This window comes from Corvus kubaryi, unplaced genomic scaffold (genome assembly GCF_017639235.1).
Source record: "Corvus kubaryi isolate FWS band 111438036 unplaced genomic scaffold, C.kubaryi_AGA036_p1.0 133, whole genome shotgun sequence".
Taxonomy (NCBI): Eukaryota; Metazoa; Chordata; class Aves; order Passeriformes; family Corvidae; genus Corvus; species Corvus kubaryi.
The window spans coordinates 37,542,292-37,563,298 of record NW_024580667.1 but is presented as its reverse complement, the minus strand read 5'-3'; the positions used below and the strand labels follow the sequence as shown (position 1 = coordinate 37,563,298).

Genomic DNA, 21,007 nt, shown 5'->3' with positions numbered 1-21,007 from the left:
ATCACAGCAGTTGATCTTAACATAATTGTGTTAAGATGCTTTGACACAAGAATGCTACCTCAGCATATTACTTTTCTGAAGACCCCTTGCCTTGTAATATTGTTACGGAACTGCCAATGCAGTGAGTTCTTTGAAAAATCATCCTTCAATATTTTGTATGCCTCAGTGATTCATATGCCAAATGAAATTACCATACATGGAGTAACAGAGCAGCAAATATTTTATTCATTGAACTTTTTATGACAATAGTGAACGGTATTTTTTTTCAACTGCTAAATCTTTTGCTTTCCCATATTCCATTCAAACCCGTAATTCAAGCTTATTTAACTTAGATAAAATTATCAGTGGAAAGGAAAGGTAAAATACTTAGGTATATCTATAAAATGTGTACATATTTTAATATGTTTAAAATGTATACATAAACATCTGTATAAAATATACATATACAATGTGTATGTAAGATTTCTCCTCTGAGTATGTTGGTCAGCCACTCAGATACTCAGACAGTAGACTAATGATATTTCAGTTTCCTGGAGCACCATAGCTGATCTCCAGCTGCCAGTCCAGAAAGTCTTGGTGCTCACATTGTACCTCTGTCATATCTGTGGCTGGCTCAGGTACTCCAGGGCCTCTCAAATGGGACTACATGCCTGTATTTAGGTAGATTAATCCAGCATTGGAGTTTGTAAGCTGGAGATGAATTGCACCTGAGATGGCATTATTTTGACACACATTGCATTACTCTTTACCAGGAGCAATCTGTGGTCAGGCTTTCTGCCTTGGTCACAGTTACAGCTGGTTGATTTTGGGGTGTTTTGCATTGTTTGTATTGGTTTTAGACAGCACAGTTTTTCTCTCAGCGATAGGCATGATGTAAGAACTTAAGCGGATAAGTAAAGGGAATACAGTTACACCATGCTTGGGAAAACTAAGAAAATTGTCATGCAGTGAAATTACAGAAATATTGGATAGACACAACTGCTTTGAAAAGGACTGAGATTCCTTGGACATTTGTTCAGGTTGCCTGCTTTAGGCCTATAGCATTTGTTACTGGTTTAGATTATTTCATCCTGATGAGCTTCAGTTTTATATATGGACAGTAATATTGTTTCCATTTTTCCATGAACCACAGAACCTGAGAGACAGAGATGTTCAGCCTCAATATCCTGATTTGGAAGGAATTTTGATCCTTCCAGTCATTAATGGAAATATCAAAGAACCCCAAAAAACACTGAAAACTGATCCAGAATATCCAGTTGCTGCCTCTTTTTTGTCTGTTCAGGGAAATCAGGCACCTTTATATAGTGATTCATTTCTCCTGAGTACCAAAAAATGGGCCAGCTAAGGTCATACAGAAAAAGTTCAGACATGTATTGGTTAGGAAGAGAGATAGAAGTAATATTTAAATTATTCGAATTATTGTGTGAATGTAAATGATTAAATTATCTACTAATATCTTTTCTTCTTTATAAGAAATTGTCTCAGTTCAGAGACAAGTTTAGGAGAAAAACGCTCTGGAATGAGTGTTTCCTCTAAAAAAGGGTTCCAACAATCCCTTTCTGCCAATAAGAAATGAATACTAGTGGATGAAAATGAAAAAACCCCAACTGTTTATTGAGAGAGTGCCCACATGGTATGCGAAAAAGGTAAATAAATTGAACTCTCAGACCTTTCCTCCCTCTCCCCCTCCTCCCCCCAGAACAAAACCCCAAAATGCCAGGGATAAAAGCCCGCTGAAGAGCCCCAAGGCTCTGCCCCACCACCTTACAGATATGGTAACCATTTTTGGGCATAAAGCAGACGATCAGGGAATAGACTATCATTAAATCACCCCAAGACACAAATGTCACAAATACTGTAAGAAATCTTAAATGCAGAGAGCTGCTTTAGAACTTCATCACGTGCTTGTTTGTCCCTGATGCCTTCGGGACAAAGTGTTAATCAAATGTATTAATGTTTATCGCTGCTTTAGCGTTTTTTCTTCTCTCATTTATGTAAGGAGATGTCTACTGCACACTTATGTAGTCTAGTTCCTCTAGGCTAGTGACACATTAGAGTTGCCACAGAAGGGTAATAAAACATACGGGTTGACTCTGCATAGTATTAAACAAATTGATTTTTTTTCTTTCAAATCAACCAGGGGATATTTATTTCATTATCTTCGCATTAAAGTTACATAGACAGATATTCTCAGTCTCAGATCTACAAGCTGGTTTGTCTTTTTTTTTCTTAACTTACTTTATTTCAGTCTAGACTGTAATAAAAAAAGTGCATTTGGAAAAAAAATTCTGTCTTTCTAGATGGTAGTTCTATGTGCCTCGTCTTTAAATTAAAAATTTATTGTCTCTTTAGAGTAAAATTTTATTTTCTATTCCGGTGTATTTCTAATGTTAACTTTTCCTTTCGAAGTAGGATTTTAGGTTTATGTTAAAGAAGACAATACATCATGAATAATTTTTAAACTACTGGGTCATTTTAATCTTGTCCTTAGCAATGAAGAGCTTAGCACAGGTTGTAAAACTTGACTAAGAAGCACATGGACTCTTCATAATGCAATGTGCATAATCTTGTGTCATCATGGCCTGAGTTGAATGCAATTGTAAACTACATTTTGGACTGCAAACCATACAGTTACATTTTTATTTTTACTCTTCCTTTCAATTCCATTTTCAGCCATCTGGAACTGTGTATAAATTCATATCCGTTCTGAGTTAAAGTTTGACTGAAAACATTGACTCTCTTATGAGGAAAGTTTTGTGTACTAGGAGCTGTTCCTCAATTAGCCTTATGTACACCAGTTTCCTCCACTAATTCATTAGGGGTTTGCATATGCAAATGCCAGACCTCCTGTAAAGTCTACAAAAAAGCTGTGCACAGGTCAGCCACGGATGCATGCTTAGCCTTGCCTGTCAGTCAGACATGGATAACTGAAACCTCCGAGTGCTCCACAGACACCAGTATTTGTTCATACCCATTTTACCATGATGTAAGTTTGCCTTCACAACAGTAATTGAAAACATGTCCCAGGAACAGCAGCTAACAGGAGCTGCATGTAAAAGTAGCAACATTTTAGAGTTTCCTCTCAAACCAAAATATTGTGATGTCTTTAATCTTCTCCAAATACCCTTCCCACTTTTTCTCTTCATGATGGTTTATGAAAGAGAGTCAGACAAAAAAAAAGGAGAAAGGGATCAGAAAGTGTGTGTTCAAGGCCTTCAAATTTAAACCATTTGTGAATCTACATACAGAAAACTTCATAGCAAATGTAAAGGGTCTAAAACACAGAACTGTATAATATTTAATGTAAGTGTAACAGATATTGAAGGTCAGGAATTTATGATCCATTTGAGGTCATTTTAGAACGCATCTTAATTACAGAGAAGCTGTCAATTGACTAAACAGCGCAGTTCTTTGAGCACTCCAAAATTACACAGTACACACCAAAATGTGATAACCATCATCATTCATACTGCTGTATTTGTTCATATTGTAATATTCATGGGCATGGTTAAAAAAAAAGAAAGAAAGATTCTATTGACAAAAAAAATATATTTCCTGTTATTTGAGTGAGTAAAATAACAGGTCCAGCAATCCTTCTAACCCTAAGTCTATTCATATATGCAAAGACTTTACATAATGATGTAAAACTCTTTTACATAATGATTAAAACTTTTTATTTTATATAGATTTTATACTAAATACATGAAGATATTGCCATTAGAGGAATGTAATGTGTGGGAAAATGTCATAGAATGGTTCTGTATATTGTTAATAGTGAAATAAAAATAGAATGACAGGACAAGGCTGAAAGATAGGAAAACTTTGTGCAGTGTAGTAGGCAAAAAATGTGAGTTTTCATAAATTTGTTTTTATTTTTTCCCTGATATTTTTCATTGAAGAATAGTTCTAAGATGCCTGAAGTGCTGTCAAGTGTAATTCACAACATCTGAAAGGTTCACCACATGCTATTTTTTTACTTTATTTCTAGATGCTTCAGAAAATGCTATGGGTGGCTGTAGACAGCCATCATTTAGCTCTCCTGGGAGAGTAGCAAGATTAGATCACATGTAGTCATAATGATGCTTTGTTGCCAAAGGAAAACATATAGACAGGCTTTACAGTCTCCTGGATCTCAGCTGTAAAAATATCTTTCATGATCTGTGTCAGGCCCTTCACACTATCCTGAATGTTCCAGATGAACTGAGAAGACATTTGGATTTCGTGCTTTAACTGGGAGAGGCATTTTTTACATTTTTTTGCTAGCATCTTACTGAGGTTACTACCTGGGGAAGTTCTCAAACCTGTCATTCATAAGACTCTACTTGGAAGGCATGATTAGATAGCTCCTAGAAATGAAAGATGTAAACAGTGTCATAAATGATTACTGTCTTTAGACGTGCTCATTTTGCCAGAGGAGCAGAATGTTGCAGTTGGACAAGTGCAGCCCCGTTCTTGATTTCAACTGTGATGACTTGCAAATATAGGAAATAGGTAAACATGCTGTGTCTGGAGGGCACATAAATATGACCTAGTAATAATAAGCAGCAAATCTCATTCACTATACCTCAGAAATAGTTTTTCTTTATAAAAATTCAAGGTGAGATAACAGGTGGCAAAATGCCTGTAGCATGCTTAAGGTTGGTACAGTGTTTGCTGTTTTTTCATTTGCTGGGTGTCCTAACACAGACTTCTGAATTTACAGATTTGCTGTGTCTTCAATCAAAATTAGAGATTTTGTGGCCTGTTAACTGATAGCTATTAATAGTTAAATTTTTTTTTCCCCTTCATGTCTCAAAATTGCCACTTAAGTGACATTGTACCTTTAGTTTTCTAAAATAAATGTAATTGCTAAAGAGAAAGGATAAAATCTTGGCCAACACTCTTATCTGTGACTGCATATACATCCAGTTGCTGAATCTTCCTTTCAGGACAAAATTACAGATTCTGAAGCAATTAATAGAGCACTACTAGATATTTAAAAAAATGTTATTTATGTAGCATTTATTAATGTATTATTATTATTATTTTATTGTTACATTATATATTAGTATATATAATACTACATTATAATATTATATTATTTAATTATTATTATTATTTTAAAACTATTATTTTATCTTGCAGCAAAACTCAGTGTAGAGTTGTAGAATGCACCAAAGAGAAAAATCATCCAGACTTTACATTTCCTTAGCCTTATCACTCTAGGGCGACTTGAAGTATGGAGTTCTTTTTATCACAGAGTAATTTTTTTTTTAGTTTTAGCCTTTTATCTGAATGTATTCAGCACATTTTCAAGATTACAGGGTTTACAGTCAGGCCGAAGATCATGATTAGTGCAGCAGTAGTATTCAGCACCTAAAAGAAAGTGTTTTTCATAGAATCACAGAATGGGTTGGAAGGGACCTTGAAGATCATCCAGTTGCAACCTCTCCACCACGGGAAGTGACATCTTCTACTAGACAAGGTTGCTCAAAACCCCATCCAAATTGGGATTGAGCACTTCCTGAGATTAGGCATCCACAACTTCTCTGGGAAACCTGCTTCAGTGCCTCACCACCCTTACAGTAAAGGATTTCTGCCTCATATCTAATTTAAATCTATTCTCCTTCAGCTTAAAGCCATTCTCCCTTGTCCTTCTAAAAAAGACCCTCTCCAGCTTTCCTGTAGGCATCCTTTAGGAACTGGAAGGCCACTAAAAGGTCTCTGGGGAGGTTTCCCTGTCTTCTCAGGGATGATCAGCCCCAACTCTCTCAGTCTGTCTTCATAGGGCAGGTACTCCAGCCCTCTGATCATCACATGGCCTCCTCTGGACTCATTCCAAGAAGTCCACGTCTTTCTTGTGTTGGGCGAGTTTTAATGCTATCCAGATAAAATGGGAACCCAATCAAATTTATAGTTGTCTAATAATACTCCTAGAAAATCTGGCATATGAAAAATGCTGACTAGATTCTGAAAACCTGTAGGAAAGATTAACAGATAGTTTTAGAGAAGATGTCTTTTGACAAAATATGAGTAAGAATCAACTCAGCCCTAAACATCACTAGTTTAATTCTGTATGAAAAAAAGGGAGTTCTAGAATTGATTTTGCACTTTCACGATTCTTGAAAAAAACCTCAACTTGGTTTCCTGTAGAAATATACCTGAAAAGATGGATGAACAGCAAAATTACAGCGCTGTTCAGATTTTTGTAATTTTTGCTTCATAATATGAGGGAAGTGTATCAGTGTGTGAATCAGCACATACAGGTAGCCAAGGCAACCACCAAGCCAGAGCTAAAATGTGAAAAGTAGATTTATTTCATCACCTTGCTAGCAATGCTGGGCAGCAGAGACACATGGGGACACAGGCTCCGTCAGGCTTAGTTCATCCTAGCAGCAAGCAGTGGGGAGAGGGAAACCTCGCTTCCTGCCCCAATATACCAAAAGGCTTCCACGTGTCTGTGAAAATATGTTATCTCTCTACAAGAATTCTGCTTCTCAAAACAAGCAAAGGGTAAACCACGTTAGGCATAAGAAATGGAGTTTTCCCACACCAACATTTTTATTTATAGCAGTTTTTAGCGTTCCCAGCTGCAAGGTCACTTTGAGTGAAACTACTCCCTTCTCCTCGCCAAATCTTCTGGTTTTAACCCTTTCCTCCCAACAATGAGGTTGAACACCACAAAACTTCTGGATTTTCTGGTTTTGTTTTTAGAATTGTAGTTGGATTTAATTTGATAGATTAATAAATAGCGCAGTCTGAAGGTGGTCTTTTCAGATCTCCCATCAGCTTTAGGAGTGTTCCCACTGCTACTGTTCTGAGCTGCTTTGGGCAAAGATTGGTTATTGGAGTGCTAGTTTGTGGTCTGTGAAACTTGAAGCAACCAGAGCAACATCAAATTCACCTTTACCTTTTTCCTTAGGGCTTAAACTTCACATCCAGAAGTGGAAGTGGTATTGTCACTCTGCAAGTCTCAGTTATAATGTCACAAGGTCATTTAGTGGTGGAGAATCCATTTCCTAACATCTGGATTCTCCTGTGTAAGTTAAAGCTTTATACTGTTTTTCACTCATCCACAGAAATAAATGGCCAAACTGTTTTCTTGAGTTAAAAATGTGTAGAAAGAGATCTAAGAAGATCTACACATTTATACTGTGCATATAAGTGTTCTCATGTGACAGTTACAGATATCAAAATGTTCTTAGAATTACAGTTTTGGTGTGTGTGTGGGGAAATCACTGTAAATCCCTTACAGTTGTGTATAGTTGATGAGATGTCAAAAGAGAGAAGCTGGTCAGTATATACAAAAGGAAAATTATTCCGGACACCATCAGCGCACAAAAATGAGCAAGACGAGACTATTTACACTCTGAAGTCAAGCATAAGTTTTTTATTCAGTAGCTTCCAACCCATCTCTTGAACTGAACCACTCAACAATATTGTGAGTTGCCATTTATCCTGTCCTTGCTTTTTTTATTCTCTACTGAGAGCAGAAGAGAACTATGGAACGGTTAGTTTCATGACACCAAACAGTTGATTTTTGTTCCTTTTTCTACTATATTGACCACTATAGTGATATATAAATAAAAATACTCTCTTCTAGAAAAGTAAGAATTTAAGAAAACAGTAAAGACCCTTTGTTCAAATGAATGATGACAATGTCCTTTTTGTGTGGAGATTTTAATGGTAAATCTTCTTTATCTTCTTCTTTCTCTGTTCTTTGACATTTAGCTGCTAAATTCAATAGCTTTCATTAGGAAGAAGGTACTATTTCTGAAGAAAAATGTGACTCTTACTTTCCTTTTGCCTTAAGATTTGGCAGTGGCATTATTTATACTTTCATCCAATAAAGAGAAGCTTTCTGGAAAGTGATTCATGCTCTGTCTGTTTAAAGAATGCAGTGGCATATACTTCCCTCAAAGGGGAAAAAAAGAAGGATTTTTAGGCTTTTTTTATGTCATGTCTCTCCTCTTTATATCATTTAAATGGTTCCTTCAGTTTTTATGAAATGGAGGCTTTATTGACTAGTCAGCGTAAAACACAGTGCTAAATATTATATATGAGCTAAATAAGTTGATTGTTATTTTTCCAACTAGATGTCTGAAAAATATGAAACTCCCCATTGTGATCGTCTAGGGAGAAGCCTCATTTAGTCACTAAACAATCTATAGCAATATTACTTTTTGGTTTTGTTTGAATTTATTGCCAGAAGGGAACTGAAGAATTACAAAAAAATTATCACATCTGGGGAGAAAAAACAGTATTTTAGGAAAATTATTTATTACTTTGATTGAAATAATAGTTCATTACTTCAATTTTTTGGGGTTTTTTTAGATGGACTTTCCTCCTTTAAAATAAACAGTGGGTTGCAGAGGCAAAATCCATTTTTCCTTAGTATATATGGTCATGGTATAGCAAGAATTAATATTGGATGTTTGCTGTTTTTCTTTTCCAAAATCATCCCTTAAACTTGCTGGTTCCTTTCAAATATTAAAGAAATAACAGAAGCCTTCAGACACACAACATGCTAAGCTAATTCTAATGCTTGAGCTACCATATTTTTGGGGTAACAACTGTAGTAGAAAGATTTTCCAGCTAAGGAGAGAGAACTCATGCTAAAAGGCTAAAGGCTACTTCTCTAAATAAACTTATTTGCAGATGGAACTTAGGTGCTCCTTATGTGCAGGAAAGTTTTTTAAGGTCTCAGTGGAAGAGTTAACAGCTGCAGGGTTCCAGTGCTGGTGAAGCCAGGCATTTAGCTTCTGTCTCCAGAATCAGAGTACCAGTCAACTAGTACAATTTTTTAGAAGTTGGACCATTAAGAGAAATGTTTCCTTTTTAGGGATTTGAAATGCACAGTACCAAGTTTTGTATACAACTGAGTTGATTAATCTTTTCTTCAAAGAAAGCTTCAAAGAAAGCAAAGGGATCATGTAATTCTCTGACTGCAGATGCCAGTGGCTCTAAGGAAAACATTAAACTCCCGATACACCCACAGGAATGGCTGCCCTACAGCAGAGGCTGTGAGGCCTGAGTTACATCACTGAAAACAGGAATTATCAATCAAAATAATTTCCTGACCCAGAACATGCCTTATTCTGCTGAAGAAGAAAAATTCTTTTTGTTCCTGTTTTTGTTCCCATTTGCATGAGAACAGGAATGGAGGAAAAGAGAAAAGGCCAAAGTTCACATGAATCCTTCAAGGTTCTTTAGGAAATCACAGAATATTTGAGGTTCGAAGGTGCCTCTGGAGATCAACAACACCAACTCCACTTCTCAAACCAAGGTCAGCTACAGCACATTGCTCATGTTGAATTTTGAGGATCTCTGGAAACGGACTCCACAAACTCACTGAGCAACGTGTGCCAGTGCTTTGTCACCCTCACAGTGACAAAGTAATTCCTAATGTTCAGAGGGAGCCTCCCATGTTTAAGGTTGTGCCCATTGCCTCTGATTGCATCACTGAGCACCACTGAGCAGAGTCTGGCTCTGTCCTCTTTACACAGTCCCTTCAAGTATTTCCATACATTGATGAGATCCTCCTGAGCCTTCTCCAACAGTCCCATCTCTTATAGCCTTTACTTACATGAGAGATGCTCCAAAACCTTTGTCATTTTTATGGCCATTTTTTGGCCTCACAGCTTTCAAACTACTAGTTTTTTTCAAGGATGTATGTAAAAATAATAGTCAAAGCCACTCTATAAAGCTTACCATAAGAGGAATAAGGCAAATTACAAATGCTTGCTTTTTCAAGAATCAAACTATACCTTCATTAAGTTTTAATGTATGGATCGACTTTGGGTGCTGTTAACCAGTATTTTGTTACTTTGAAAGCCAAAAGAATTGCAGGATGAATTTGGTTAGAGAATCTTTTGTGTCTGGGAGGAAGCAAAGGAAAAATTACTAATTCATAGAGAAGGCGGGGCCCAGATTTAGCGCCTTTGAAACTCTTTCAAACTATTTCTTAATTCCTTTTCAAGCAGTAGTGAGTTTTGGAATGAGCTGTGAAGGGTCAATGTATGGAGATGTGTAAGACTCACATCAAGCCAAGAGAAATGTTCATAGCTTCTTGCATCTTTCAAGGGCCTTGTGAAGCCCTATTTTTTGCTCAGAGAGTTTATTTAAAAACGGGCTTACTTTTTCCTGAGGTGAGCACACGGGAGAAACACAACAATGTTCTCAGAAGATTAAAAAACAAACTTTACTGGCAAACTTTAGAAGGTCAGGAAGTTGGCAAAATTTAAAGCAAACATTCAATCAAAACAAAGCATTTCACAAAGCATTGACTTAGCAAACTCTAATCCATCTAACCTTAAGAAGAAATAAGGAGGAGAAGAGGACAGAAATAGAAAAAGAGAGAAAAGCAAGATACAGCTACGGCCTCTTGGATCCTAGCATGGATCATGGAAACAGTGCTGGATGGTGGAAAGTGAAGAATTTTTGGGTGAAGCTTAACCAGATATTTTTACGCAAAAGCTATGTGCGCCACAAGAATGAACTAGAATGAGTGTGTAGTAAAAGCTTCCAAAAACTCAACAGAAAGTGCTTTACTCTACAGAACCCCTTGTTGCAGTGCACTGAATTGCTGATGTAAAAGACAGCCCACAATGCACTTACACATGCCCAGGAACTAACTATCTTTGTCATTAACAGACAGACCATTTGGAGGTGGAAAGCCCCATCTTTTTAAGAGAGAAATTGACAAGGTGATGGATCATTTGTAGTAGCAGCTTCTTTGTAGCTAAAACTATGCAAAGTGTTCAGATGAAGCTTGCAGGTTAGAATTCAGTCAGTACAGAAGTTGACTTCACTGCCTCTGGGTGGCTGGTTTATTACCTTCAGTACTGGTGGTGTACCTCTGGGGATAAGGGTTTGTTTTCTTTGGAAATGTTGACACTGTTAAACTAACGATCTGCGCAAACTTATCTTAACATATTTATGTGTATGAGTATATACGCACACGCACTCATACAGTAGACGTGCACACCAAACATGCTGTAGTGTTCATACAGCCCTCTGCCTTTCTTCAAATTGTTTTTCACAGAAGTCTTGCTGAAGGAACTTTTGCTAGCACACATGAAAAAAAATCAATGTGTCCTCAAACAGCTGTTTCTATGTAAAATACATTAATGTAGCTAATTAGTATTGACCTTTTAGAATATTCATCATGCCATTGCTTTATTATCATGAAAGTTCACTTTAAAGGAAGTATAGCTGGTCCTGCAGGGAGAGGCTGAAAGAAAACGCAGTTGGGTTTTAATTTTATGCTAAAGTAACCGGTTTCTGCTGGATAGACTTAATTTGCATCATCATTATAAATAACATATTTATTTTGTACTACTGCAAACATTCTTAGATTATATTATTCTTTAGATTATTACCTTAGTAGAACACGAAAGTTGCTTTTACTGAAATTGCTTAATAGTCCTGCTTTAGCATATTTTCCTTCAAAATCAAATGTTTTTATCCAAATAAGCAAAGTAATAAATATTCCTCAAATACAATCACCTGTGCATTGAAAAATAATCATCAGGAGTACTATTAAGGACCTTTCAATACCTTATGTGAATTATTTCTTTTGAGTGTTCAGTCACTTTGTGTAAAGATGCGTAAGGTTATTGTTGTTGCTTACTTGAGTTTCCCTGTTTTCTGTTAATATTTTTCTGGAGCTCTACTGTGCAGGCTTCATCTGCTGTTTTAGAAAGAAATTCAAATAGTAATGATCTAATAGTAAGCCTATCAAAAAAAGAGCTGATTGCAGGTCATAGCCATGGATATTTTTTTATTCCCTTATTTAGACTTTCCACATGAAAATGAAAAATCTTTGACATACTGTTTTTATATCCAAGTTACAAACAAGAGGTGCAAACAAATGACTGAAAATCTACATGGCTTCTTATACACATACTCTTCTTTTTCTGAGTTTTCAGAGTGCTTCCCGCTGCATTGGAGGCTTGCACCTTGCAAAATGCTAGTCTGGATTTCTGCAGTTTTCAAATTAGTACTGCTATATTGAGGTTATTCCAGTGTATCTTGCCTAACTAGCTGGTGGAACTACTAGATTTTCCAGTTTACAAGTTACTAACTACCAAAGATAGGTTTAGGGGACAGTCACTCCGAAACAGCAGCCATCTCAGCAGGGTTAATTCAAAAGTTTGATATTTGTCTATGAGGTCATGTAGTGAAATAAACACATTTGTCTTGTTTTCATATTAGTATCAAGTATATTTGATAATCTCCAAGTTACCATTAAAAAAGCACCTGATTTCATAAATGTAAATGGAGTCAGTGAAATTTCTGCTCTGACATTTTTACGCAGGCTGGAAAAGGAATTATTCGTAAGTCAAAAGGCTTGTAGTGGGTCACGCAAGTGCAGGAAGCAACAATGTTCTGCCACACCAGCAGCAGGACAAACTTCCTTTGGATGGGAGGGCTGTCTTAATCATCAGTAAGTCAAAGAGGTAAATAAATGTGGGAATTGGGAAGAAGTGAATGTGTATATAACTCCAAGAAAGCACATAGAGAAATAGTCTGTAAACCCAGTATGTTTAAGTAGGAACAGATGCTCACTAAGGGCATACAGCGGGAACGGAGGACAGCAGGATTCCTGAGACTGTATCTGGGAGCTAGATATACAAAGAAATCTGTTAGATTGGGTGTTCACTCATACAGCATAAATATAGATTACTATAAACATTTGCAACTGTTTTCTGTTTTACATTCGCTATAAAGGTTTTTTTTTATTCTATCCTAACTGAGTTAAAGAAAATGTTGAGGTGCATCAAAATGCTTCTCACTCATTCAGGGGAGAAGGAATCTGAACTGCTGGAGACACTTCTTATGATAACCTAGCTTTGCAGCAAGTTATTTTCAGGCTTGACACATAAGCATAACTTGTCCCAATCTGAAAATTGCCATCTCAGAATCCAGGAAAGGGACTTTCTCACTCAGCGATAGGTGACATTTGGGAAGGTTCTTTTAATGTGAAAGTGATAGAAATTTCACATGAATGTACCAAACCGCAAGGGTCCTTACAGTTGTTCATATTTGAAAATAGAAATGCAGCCCTTTACTAAGTGTATTTTCAAAACTTACCACAGTTTGCCCCGAGTCTCTGTGTGCTGCTGTTCTGCTGTACAAAACCATTTTGACAGGACTACATGAGTGTAGAAGTGGGCAATTTGGGCAGGGCTAGGCAGGTAAATACAAGGATGTATGGAGATACATGTATTTTACTGAACTAGTTTTTTCTTCAGTGTCTGGTTTAGGTTCCAGGATCAGGCATCAAATAAAGCATAATTAAAACTGACCTGCTTTGGCCACTGCTGCTGTTTCTGCTGCTGCCATTCATACTGTCAAAGGACAATTAATCTTATTGACCAAATGAAAGTACTTTTTAGGGGGATGCAAATTCAATGCATCTTACTCAGCACTTGGTCTGTCATAAAGGTAAGCAATCTCTGACTGTATGTGAGGACTTTACACTTCCCATGGGCAGTAAAGAAGTGAATTCTTAACCAGTGTCATGCTGCTTTCTGTACCTGATGATTAATCTGCTGGTAAAAACTTCATGCACACTTATTCATAACTAAATATAACTGATTCTGTGCTGCTAAAAGATTCAGCATTTATAATTAAATGGCAACAGTGGAAAGAAACCTGCAAAATCTGGACCTAGACAGTTTGAAACCTTGATAATAAAGTTTAAATCTTCCTCCATATTGCACAGTGGTATTTAAGGGGATTTCTTTGTGGGTTTTATAATGAGGGAGGGACAGCTCCCTCACAGTATTTTCTGGGGTACACTCTGTTTCCTTGACTAGGGAGAAAAAAAAATGGGGCAGTGCAAGAGCTGCCTAAACATCTTCACAAAAATATATATTACAACGTTTGTTTGAAGCCATGGGCATGAATTTTCAGCATGTAAGTTTAAAGAAAATGCTCAAGAAGACAGCTTGTTGGCTGTGAAGATTGTAAAGGGGAGGGGAAGGGGAGTCTTGAGATTCTGCTTTCTCATCTAGGAACTCTCTTTTACTAAATTAGGGTGTTCATCAGAAATAAATTTTTGCAAACATTACAAGACAGTCCTATCAGTTGTTCCTTAACCTGCCTCACCTTAGAAGAGAAGGAAATTTAACTTTAATCTCCCAGCAGGTGAGAGGGGGCTCCAGTCTCTGAAGGACTGGATAGAAGCATGTGCATGTTCTCAGGTCATAGCCTGAGTGCAAACTCAGATTAGAAAAAAGACAGCTCATGAATTTTGGCTAAATTTAGATTGACCTGTTGTTTCTCAAAAATTCAAGTGTATAGACTCATTATTTTTCAAATTATTGCTTCCTGTAACTTTTACGATTTAGCATAACTCATCAAAAGTTGTTTATCTTAGATAAAAACTGAGTATTGCCTAAAACATATATATGTATTTAAGACAATTTGCCTATGGATATAAACTGCTTTCTGAGAATATTTGACATTATACTTTTAGAATTTTCATGTAATCCAGTAAAATAAATAAATAAACCCACTCTTAAATTCATGTTTTTAAACAGACTTTTTACTGTTTCCTTCACTTGGGAAGATGTCAAGCAGTAGTAGAGGGGAATAAATTACAAGATGTTTCCACCCTGTGGGTTTTTTCTTTTCCTTTTTTTTGTGTTTCCCCAAAGCAGGTGTAATAGATGGATCAGTGGTCTAATTTATTAATTCCCTGAAGCTTGAAAGAGATATCTTAGGGCAAAAGAATGTGGAAGCTATCTAAAGCAATGCAGTATTCAATTATTTATTTGCCTCTGTCCTTAAAAACTGCTCCAGTTCCAGATCTTCCCATTTCTTTTATATAATTAATGGGGGTATAAAATACAGCGCAGAGGAACTTGGCTGGATCTGAAAGCATGCGTACTTTTTGTTCACCATAGAAAGTGCACAGGCATATGCACACCAGCTTCTGCTTATTTGGTCAGCAAATACTTGACGTATGTCATGTGTTTCACTGTGTCCTGGAAGTGAAGACACCTGTTTCACCAAACACATTAGTTGTAAGTGCAATTTGCAGGAACATATCTGCATAGATGTATAAAATATATGTATAAATTTGCAACTGGGTGTATTTATAACATCTTTTTTAGGCCTAAAGTGTTATTTTAACTTAGTCATACTGAGATAGACCTCAGAAAGTGACATATTCCTATGAGTTTAGTCACCATAGGCAATGTTTTGCAACAGGAACAGAAATCTTCACTCCAAAATACAGACTGGATGATGGCATGTTCTTGGAAAGTAGAAGGTTTAGTTATATTCTTCTGGCTCGAGAGAGTGTTGAACCCAGATGTTCCATTTAAGGGGTAGACTCTAAGGTGAGAATCACCACTGCATTCATCAGGTGCTTCTTTGCTTCTCTTTCTTGAAAAAAAATTAAGGAATCAACTGATTGCCTCAAATAGGATGTGTAAAATCATTGCTGTGTCATTGCAGAAATTCCAAGTTGTTCATCCCACCACTTCATAAATCCCCAAATATATTCCAGATCCCATCTCTCTTCTGCTTTTGGGGTTTTTTTAGCTTGTCATACTCAACTATCAACAGATGCCTTATTCCTAGACACTCTTTTCCTCACCAGTGGGAAAGCCCAGATGGGAATAGGTAGCTACAAACTCACACAACCCGTGCTCTGAACCAACTTCATCAGACTTGTGAAAGTAAAACTTTCAAAAATCGGTGGCTAGACTTCTGAAAGTATGTATGTGCCAAAGATTATTTTAAATATCAGGCTTTGTGCAGCTGAGGATACAAAACCCCATTGTTTGATACCTGTGGGACTTTGGCTCCTAAAGACACAGGGGACTTTGAAAGACACTGACCTGTGCATCCATTCCCTGCAGTAAATAGTAGATATTTGTTATATTATAATAAAAATAAGCCTGCTGCCAAGTAAAATTTAAAAAATATAGCAAATGCGTGTGGGCTTTGGTTTTGTTTGTTTTTTCTTAAAGCTGATGTTGGAGACAGATAGATGTGATAAAGAATATTTAGAAAATTGTTATTAGTCACATGTGTCATGTATTATTAGCTATACTGAAAAAAATTGTGTATGTTTATGAAATCAGTTAACTGATTTGTAGACTAAGAGTTCTCCAAGAAATATAAAAAACCAAGTTACATGGTTGAACACAGAATGCACTTTGTATTTGGATTCCTTGTGTAGTTTTAAGATAAGTAAAATTCAGTAAATGTGGCATTTCACTACTGATGAAGTCTTCAGTTTCTTGAAATCATCCATCTCCGATAACTGAAGACCAACCAGTCAAGCTGGGGACACTTGTATATGCTGTTTTCCACAACAAATATTTTAAAATGCAGAAACCGCTGATATAAGAAAGTGTGCCCATGGATAGATACATTCTGTTTCAGAGCAGCCCTCTCCCAGGCTTGCCAGACTGATCTGTATAACTCATAAGATTTTTCTGTAAGGAGACAAATGTTCTATTGAGGTCACAAGGACTACTGTTTTCTTAAAATTCAGGTCCTATTTTGCACTCTGATTTACTAATCTGAGCCTTTCAACAGGACAAAATGGATGCAAAATTATACTGTTAAGTATGGTAAATATAGTCATTTATAGAATTCAGCCCCTGCAAGTTTCCTATACAGAGGCTAACAGAATTATTTATTTCTCTGTGTCTGGATCTGAGTTAGTACTGGAAACACCAAAGTAAATACAGTTTGCCCTTGAAAGATGCTATGGTTTAGGAATGTGAGTCAGTATCTTTATTTTGAGAACTGCATGAGCTCTGTGGATAACAGATTTCTCAATTTGCACATATTAAGGAGACCTTTCATGTTGTTTTTAATGTTTAGTTTACAGTAACCCAGGTCATGATGTGTGACTCTGGAAGCAGAGTGAATGAAAGCACAACTTTTCATTCCCTTTTGTGAGAAACGAGAGAGCAGGGAGGAGGGTAAGTGTTTTAGCAGCTGTCATTGCCAAAGATTATTTAAAAGCTGTAAAAGCCTTCATTTGCCTTCAGGATTTGTGACATATGGTCAGAAATGGTTTGAAGATTTATTGTCATCTTTGTTGGATGAGATTCAAAATGTTCTTTAACAAAGATCTTGTCCCTCATCATCCTTGGAAAAATCCTTCAGAAATTGTAAAGCATATAGAAAGCAGACAGAGCATCAGAGTTTTTAATGTTTTGTTTTTATTTTTTTCAGAAAAGGCATTAAGCAGGGATTCCAGATGAAAGAAAGGAAATATTCATGGTAAAAGTGAATCTTATTTTTCACTTGCAATCCATTTTTTTTAATGTGAGACCATTTAATCGCATGCATTAATGACAGATTGTTCCTTACCCAGTTAATTAAAATTTCAGGTGCAGACTGTGCATGCTACGTGTCACAAAGCCATCCAGTTGTGGTTTGAAGGTATACAGCTTTTCCATGCAATTACAGCTATCCATTTTGTCTGGACCTCCCTCCCCCAATAGTTAGCAGATGTGGATTTCACATTTTGAAGGGATGATGAGACCTTTCTGCCCATAAAAGCCCATCAAAACTTGTGAGGCCAAGAAAGCAACAGGAAGGTACCAAATGACAGGCTGTCTGATCAAGCAGAGTAAAGGCTAGTAGCAAAGCGAAGACAATTGCCTGAGCACAGAAATACTTAGAACCAAAAATAGCCCCAATTGCAGGTCTGCAAATGGTAATGGACAAATCATGTCTGACTTAATTTTCCAAGCTGAAGGTACGTGGAACTGTACTGTGCCTGCTCTCACTCCCACTGCCTGCTGCACCTGTGGGGATTTAGAATAAAGCCTGACACAATGAATATTGAAAGGCACATTGATCTCAAGGTATATGAGGTACTGGTGAGATATGGCAAAGGGCACCTTTCTCATCCCTCTCAAATTTTGCATAAGTCACACTGATTTAAGCTTTAGCTGAATAAAATCCTCCAATCTTAGCAGGCTTGACAAGAATTTATTGTGTTCCAGCAAGAAAATAACATGGAAACATAATACTCCAATCATATTTTTAAAGGCAGCTTCACAGTATAAAGTTATGGTGCTTGCATGGTAGAATTATAGTTACTTTCAGATTCAGTGTCCTTGGCTGTTTTCTGAATAACAATAATATATCACATAAGCAGGAAGTGACTGTTTACGTATGTAAAAGTTCTCACTGTCTCTTAAATCCAAAGTGCTGCCACGTTATTGCTTATGGTGGGAGGAAGTGAAAGGCACCGTGCAAGCCTCTCACATTTGCATGACGACTGTGTGAGGATCATGAGGAAAGTAATCTGGCAGTAGTGACAGGCAGAGAAGCCAAGTGAATTCATTTTCACCAGGTCTTCTTTGAGCACATGGGAAAATGAAGGTCGGTAAGGGGAAGACAGACTTGATCTGACTCTTGAACAGGGTGTTTTATCACTCGCTTGATTTTGTTGCTGCAGTCACTGAATTTTTCAAGTCCTTTTGGTAGGAAGGAGAGTATCTGAACAACTTCTTGTCATGGTTTTTGCTGTGTTTCTAGGTCCTGTGAAATCTCAGTCAGGATTACAGAAAACTAAAACCACTCATTCCAACATGCATTTACCATCCAGGACAAAAGAAGAAAATATGTTTGAACAGAAACTATTTCCTCTAATCTGTTAGGTTCTGGTCATCATAAGTGGTGACCAATTAGGTCTGTCTAGAGCTGTCCTCTGGCAGGGAGGCCATCACACTTTTATATTCAGTTCTCTACCTCGAGGTGTTGCTTCATGCAGTGTGCCCATGGGTGCAGCAGCTGCCATGTCCCACTCCTAACTTAATTTTTTTCCATACATTCCACTGCAGAAAGGAAAATGGTCCATAATTGTCCTGCTTCGGGGTTCTTCAGTGTTTTTATCTGTTGTATTCTTTCTTCGAGTGCCCCAAACTTTCTACAGAGCTTCATTCTTCCTGGGAAAAGCTGTACTCTCCTAGCAGCAAGACCTTCTTAACCCTCAGACTGTATTTTTTTAGTCTTGATTCACATAAATTTGCAGAAACCCACCAATATAGGGCTTCCCATCTGCTTGCACTATTATCACTGAGTGGTAGGAATAACACAAATGTTTGAAACAGAGCTGCCAGACCGGCCTGAGATGCTCTCCACTCTCATACAGGGGCTGCTGCAGTGCCGCAAGTTGAAACCAGACTTTCAGCCATGAATGCCACTTGCCACTGTGAAAAACACCCCCTTCTAGTCCATCCAAGGGTTCAAACTGACAAATGTGTTACTAGAGGAGCACAGATGTGCTGGGAATGTCACCATATAGGTCCTCAAAGAGTGTTGTGGTACTCCTGATTGTGCTGGCAGGGAATTCCCTGCTGTCAGAGAGGCATGGCTGTGCCAAATACCTGATTGGCAAGGCCACTGCTGCTCCCCTGGAGGGGGCTGTCTTCCTCGCGCCCATCTCCAAGTCGGAACTACGGGATGGAAATCGGGAAGGAGTACATGGTAACAGAGATGTTTGCTGCAGAGTGGGAGGGGAACCAGCCTTGATAAGGAGCAAAATAAATCCTTTTCTTTCGACACATACATCTTGAATAACTAAGATGAGCTATGCAAGGTGATATTGAAGCAGCCTTGTTCTGTGGAAGATGAATCAATGCAGGCCCATGTATGGTGCCTCAGAAATTGCTCCAGCAGGATATACCTCACAGTTTCTGAGATGCAGAACTAAGCCCTAACAGTTTTCTGAATCACTTGAGATTTGTTCCTTATTAATACTAATTTATATTTTCTCGGGAACATTGGTAGCAAGTCTGTCACTGGCAGAAAGTCATCCTTTTTATTTTTAAGGATGGAAAGATTATACTTGGAAGCAAATCTTAGTTCTTTTCATTTGATTTTTACATGAATCACTCAGGTGCCACTCCATGATTTAAATTAACCTTGTTGCTACAGTTACATAGAAATTCATGCTCTCTGATGGCTTTTAATTCCTCGTCTATCTTCAAACACCTGTTTTTGATCATGGAGCCAAGGCATGTATATGACGTATATCAGCTCAGATATATTACTGGGAACTTCTAATAATCTGTCCCATGGATACTTATTGTCTCATTAAATAACTTATGAAAAGGAGTTTGAATTATCCACATTAAATGATAGCTAGGAGACCTGCATAATGAATTTATAAGTTTATCCTAATCAAATGCTGTTTTCCAGATATAATTTCTTGACTGAGCCTTGGGCTAAGGACAGCTCAGTAGGGGTCTAATTATAGTGATGCTTCTAGTATGAGAAACAGTTGCTTTCCCTTATGGGAAAGTTTCTGTAGACTACTAGGTCAGATAATGAAGCACTGTTTGTAAGTCTGGAAAACTGCAAGTAATAGCTGCTTTTCTTAGAAGCTGATGTGATGGTTTTGAGGAAGTTTGTGAAATACTGTGAAATGCTTGTCATTGCTTCCCGAAAGTAATTCCAGTGAGTAGGATGAATAGGCTACTGTATTTTATTTAATATACTTCATTAGAAATGTCAGCATGCATGAGAATAACAGATTATGTGGGTGAAGGAACTATTGCTTCTAAAAAAAAAATCAATATATAACCATTAAAATAAAGTCTCTTTTCAGTATAATGGGGGACAACATTTTCAAAGAGCCTATAATATGACTACAAAGAACGTTCACTCCAAGAATAGGTGCTATAACTGACCTTGCCATTCATGTGCAATAAAACCCTTTTGTCTCTTACATTTTGGATTTACACAGTAAGCTGTGGGTCTTTAAAGACAAACAAAGTGGAAATTTTTTTTGTAGCTGTACAAAAATAGTAATTAATCTTATTGTTGTGCATACATTTTTAAGAAAGGACCAGAATAATAGAGTTAGACTCTCTGGATCTCTGTGGCATTAAGCATTTTGAAGAAAGCAGAATTATGTGGGTTACAGAACATTAGGACAATCAGTCTTTTGACTTAGACCTTAACTGCTGCACAGCTATTAGCATTTTGCATGCCAAGGTCAGGGAAGATTTTCTCTTCATTTTCTGGTGTGAAG

General features: G+C 37.2%; 1 protein-coding gene across 1 annotated transcript in view; it reads left to right on the top strand.

The window, feature by feature from the left end:
• GPC6 (glypican 6) overlaps positions 1 to 21,007 on the top strand; it is a 751,944-nt gene that overhangs the window by 140,411 nt on the left and 590,526 nt on the right. The window lies entirely within an intron of this gene.